Raw genomic sequence first — 6,000 nt, forward strand, 5'->3', positions numbered from 1 at the left:
GCACTAAACCGGTATTTGATTAACTTGGAATTTGGTTTTTCTTTTATCGTGTTTGTTTGAAGATCAACAAATAAATAACACTCTGAAAAATCGAAGAAGAAAAAAAAAGGAAAAGAAAAAAGAACAATATCCTTTAAGAACTCTTAAATAAATCAAGGCCATTTGGTTGGTTGTTAAAAGTTAGTACGGGTAGTTAAGTTAGCAAAAAGAAACTTCTGAGTCTTATAACATCATAAGTTAGCAAAAAGAAACTTCTGAGTTTAACATCATGCGGTTCATTCCTCAAGTTAAAACAAGACTAGAGAAATTAGGGGAAAAAAAGTATTTGTACAAGATATCTATTAGGGGATTTGCACTATTTAAGGAAATTACTTGCTTAACAAGGAACGAGGACAATTTTTGAGGTAAATTCAGCAATTACAGTTGCCATAATTTTTTATTTTATTTTTTTGAATGATAGACTTGCTGTAAAAAGAAATTATCTAATGTCATATGTTTTGCCGATATAAATTATTCTATCTTCATTTTAATTATTTTTTTATTTCAAATTTACACTTTTTTTACCGGTTAATTAAGGTAAAATGGTTGCATTTACCATCTTATTAAAGTTTTTTTTAGTTTTAATATCATGCACGTTATAAACTCCATCTCAAGCAAGCAAAACGGTCTGGCAAAGAAAACGCATGAGCATAGCTCATGATTTACGTAAGCTTTCGGTGATTCGACGTCGTTTCGACTCCTAATAATTTATTTTTTGCTACTTTAGGAAAGTTTTATAAAATTTATATCAATTGATAGAAACATTAGATGAAGATTCCGCTAGTTGTGTTTTTTTTCCCTAAATTGTGAGATCTTTTAGAATTAGATTTTAACTCATTTTCGGTTTTTTTTTTTTTTTTTTTTTTTTTTTTTTTTTTTTTTTGTAAAATGGTCGTTTTTTTGATTTATTGAAGTTTTTGAATTGCAATAGCACGTTAAAAACTCTATCCTAAGCAAAACGTCCAGACAAACAAAATGTATTAGCATATTTTTAGTTTTTTGTCTTTTTTTTGAATGATAGGCTTGCTGTAAAAAGAAATTCTCTCACGTCATGTTTTACACCGATATATAATGTTCTATCTTCACTTTCATTATTTTTATTTTAAATTTACTATATTTTTTTTATACTATTTTATAGGGACGATTACTCAGAAACCGTTATAACTTTTTGTTTAATAAGGATGGATCTGGTTCGTTAAGGGATGGTCTATCGATTGAAGTAAGAGAGCGTCAATTGACCAAAGTTCGAATCCTATTGCCAACAGTTGCTAGGTCGAGCTTGTCACACATGGTTGATTTAGTGTGGTTTGCATGTCTCATATGGTTTGCAATCTATTATAAGAGAGTGTAGATTTATTCAGTGTATCTATATATTTGGTAGGCGTGGGTTTGGGAGGGAAACCGTACCAAACCTCTTCAATTACCACCATTACCAAAATTTCGGTATTATGAAATTTATTACCATTTTTCTACCAAAAATTTCGGTGTTCGAAAAATTCGGTACGATACAATATGGTAATGGTAATTATCAATTTACGTTATCTACTATTTCTGTTAAATGGATATCATTTTTTTCAAAATAATTCATGGCATATACAACTATTTAAAACTCTCAAAACTCGTATTTAAGATATAAGTATTCTAAATATATTTACTTAACTTACCTAATATAAAATACTTCTTAAATAAAATTATAACATCAAAAATCATAACATAAATTATATCATCATTAATAAAATGATTCAAAATATTTTTGATATACCAGAAAAGTACAACTAATTTCAGTTGTTAATAGTTACTTAGCTACTATCTTTACTTTTTATATAATATAAATTAATAACTAAAATATATATTTTTTTTCATTTTTATTTATCAATAATATTTCAGGACAGTACTCTTTTAATAATTTTGAGTATTGCTGCCCTACCAAAATACTTTGATGCGGTACGGTATGAAACTTTAATTATTCGGTAAAATGTCGGTAGGGTTCGGTAGGGCAACGGGTTGGTAGGGTGATATGGTAAAAAAAAAAAAATCACCACTAATAGTTAGTTGTGGGTTCCTTCATTACTAAAAAAAGAAAAAAAAATAAGAATAGATTTGACCGCTTATCTCTTATTAGTGGTAGATCCACCCATTATTTGATTACCAATTTACCACTATTAACTAGACAAGGATCAGGACGGATCCAGGTCCGAGTTTTAGATGGCCCACAACTGACCTGGGGAGAGTCCGGGTGGGGCGGATCCCAATGGGTTTGGACCACGTCCGGGTCCGAACCAGATTTTTCAAAAAAAAAGTTGTTAACAATAAATTAAAAATAAAGAAAAAAAGGAAGGAACTTGAAACTTTAAAGCACTTGAACTTAACTTTAAATTAAAATTTACAAAAAAATTGAATTCATAACTGTTACAAAAGTTTAATTATAGATAACAATAACAAGAAACAAATTTGAACTTCAAATAATTATTGCAGAAATCATCCACGTTTAATATGAAACATTTTCTTTACACACATTGTGCTGGTGTCATTTATTGATTCAAACAAGCTTAGTTCAACATACATATATTTAAAAATGTTTTCGATCGACGGTAGCATTTGAATTTGAGGGGAGTCGAATTCAATATGACATTTCTCTTGTACATGCAGTATTAATGAACCACAATCAATTTTGAATTCAAATTTATAATATTTCTATAAAAAAAAATAGTACGCAATAAATATTTTAGAAAATAAATCATGAATAAATGTAATTACCGTGCATTATTTGCATTTGTTTTGGATTTATCTGGATGTGAGTTGTATTTTGTCAAACTGAATCGAATAATAACTTCTTACGGACATTTTTAGAAAAATTGAAACCAGTAAGACTTTGAGAAATATAGTTCATAAAATGAAAGTTGTGAGAGTGAATTGATGAAGATTGGGTTGGATTTTCAAACTTCAAACATCAAAAAATTTCAAAATTCAATCTTTCTTTTAAAGTACACAGGTTGTACCGGTTAATGTAGGGTACGATCTTTTTAAAACTAATAAAAATAGGAAAATGATTAATACATAATGATTTTTAGTAAATGTAGGGCTTTTTTTTAATTTTAATTTTTATCTCTATTTTAAAACGTATTTTAGTAGCTATAGACATTTTAAAATAGAAATTAATTATCATCCTATATTTATCATTAACTGCCTACAGTAATATAGCAGTCAAGAAAGTAATATTAATTAAAATATTCATTTTTAAGAAAACTAGCAAGATGCACGTGCGTTACACGTGTCTAATTAAGTATTTTGCTAATTTTGATTTTATGTATTGCATTTCTATATTAGCCTAAAATTGTATTAAAAATTAAAATTTAGTATTATCTAGTTTTTCTCTAAAAGTTTCAAGAAAAATTCTATGATCAAGTTAAAACTTGCAATTTTTTGCTTTTCAATAATGAGATTGTGACTGAATTTCATGCTACGGTAAAAAATTACTGGAAAGCTCATACCATTTTGTCTGAACTCCTCTGAGCAATTTTTTTTAGAACATGCTATATTTTAACTTTTTAAAAACTTGTATTAAATTTTATAAGTTAGTAAAAATGAGAAGATTCACTTGAGGACCAAGGAGATAAGGTCAATAATAAATATGAGGATATGACAAATAGGCCCATAGTGTTAGACTTAAATGCATATAAGTCCAGACAAAAAATAGTGTCCCAAATAAACGCATCCCCATGCCTTTTGTCTAAAATACGCTTCATAATATAATTTTCATCAATTCCATCTATTATACTCTATTTCATCAATATTGCACATTGACCCAGATTTGAACAAATATATCACATTAACCACCATTTTTTTTTAATTATTTTGGATAAAATAAAACGAATGAAAACTTTGAACAGTTGACATACATGTAAATAATACCCAAAAAAATATTTTATTGAATCAAAATATACATTTGTTTGTGAATCAAAATATACATTTGTTTGTGATTTACCATCATATTCGTTGAAAATCTTTTGTACACACAACATTGCTAGTAAAGTTAGTTATATCGCCTGATTCTGAGTTGATAAATATATTTATCTCAAATCGACTTTTAACTCTGGACATTGCGGCGTACAATTGCCTATGTCACCCTAATATTGACACTAATATTACACTAACAACAACTGCTAATACTAATACTAAAACCAACATTGATAATACTAATACCAATACTAATATAAATACTAAAACCAACACTAATAATACTAATATTAATACTAATCCTAATATTAATACGATGATTAATACTAATAGTCTAATTCTAATATTGATATCAACACTACTATTAACCAACCCTCATTAGGAGAGTTGATATCTAGCATTTACCAATAGGGTAAAGGTCTAGGGTTCGAGTCCCCCCTCCCTTACTTCCCCTTGTAATGAACTTGAATTTACTCAAAAAAAAAATTATAAAAAAAATCAACACTACTATTAATAATAATACGCCAATTCTAATACAAATATTTAATGTTTAAACTAATACGCCAATACTAATACAAACACTAATACTCATACTAATATGAATACTAATATTAAGACTAATGCTAATACGCCAAGACAAATATGAATTCGAATACTAATACTAATATTCATACTAATACTATTATTAATACTAATACCAATACTAATAATGATAATAATATTGATATTGATATTGATACTACTACTGATATTAATATTGATATTGATACTGATACAATACTCATACTAATACTATTATTAATACGAATACCAATACTAATACCAATATTAATATTCATACCAATACTTATACAGATATTGATACTGATACTGATATTGATATTCATACTCATACTCATACTCATACTCATACTGGTGTTGTAATTGATAATGATACTAATACTAATACTAATAATGATACTAATACTAATATCATACTAATACTAATACTAATACTAATACTAATACTAATACTAATACTAATACTAATAATACAAATATTAATACTAATCCTAATATTAATACGATGATTAATACTAATAGTCTAATGCTAATAATAATATCAACACTACTGTTAGTAATAATACGCCAATTCTAATAAAAATGTTTAATGTTCAAACTAATACGTCAATACTAATACGAACACTAATACTAATATCAATATTAATACATATACTAATACTAATACTAAGACTAATACTAATACTAATACTAATACTAATACTAATACTAATACTAATACTAATACTAATACTAATACTAATACTAATACTAAGACTAATGCTATTAAGACTAATGCTAATGCTAATACGCCAAAACTATTATGACTTCGAATACTAATAATGATAGTAATATTTGTATTGATATTGATACTGCTACGATTATTAATATTGAGACTAAATTACTAATATTAATACACATACTGATACATATACACATATTGATACTGTTAATAATATTATTATTAATACCAATACCAATATTATTATTCATATCGATACTGATGTTGTTATTGATAATGATACAAATACTAATATCATACTAATATTAATACTAATACTAATACTAATACTAATACTAATACTAATACTAATACTAATACTAATACTAATACTAATACTAATACTAATACTAATACTAATACTAATATTAATACTAATACTAATACTTTTTTTTTGGAGGAAAAATATTAATACTAATACTAATACTAATACTAATATTAAAACTAATACTAATACTAATACTAATATTAATAATTGATATTAATACTAATACTAATACAGTAATACTAAAACTAATACTGATACTGATACTGATATTAATATTCATATTAATACTAATACTAATACTAATAATAATATTGATGCTGATGATGATACTAATATTGATGCTCATACTAATACTAATAATAATACTAATACCAATACTAATACTAATACTAATACTAATACTAATACTAATACT

The sequence above is a fragment of the Erythranthe guttata genome, chromosome 12, assembly GCF_056151865.1.
Source record: "Erythranthe guttata isolate IM_541 chromosome 12, IM_541, whole genome shotgun sequence".
In the NCBI taxonomy this organism is placed as follows: Eukaryota; Viridiplantae; Streptophyta; class Magnoliopsida; order Lamiales; family Phrymaceae; genus Erythranthe; species Erythranthe guttata.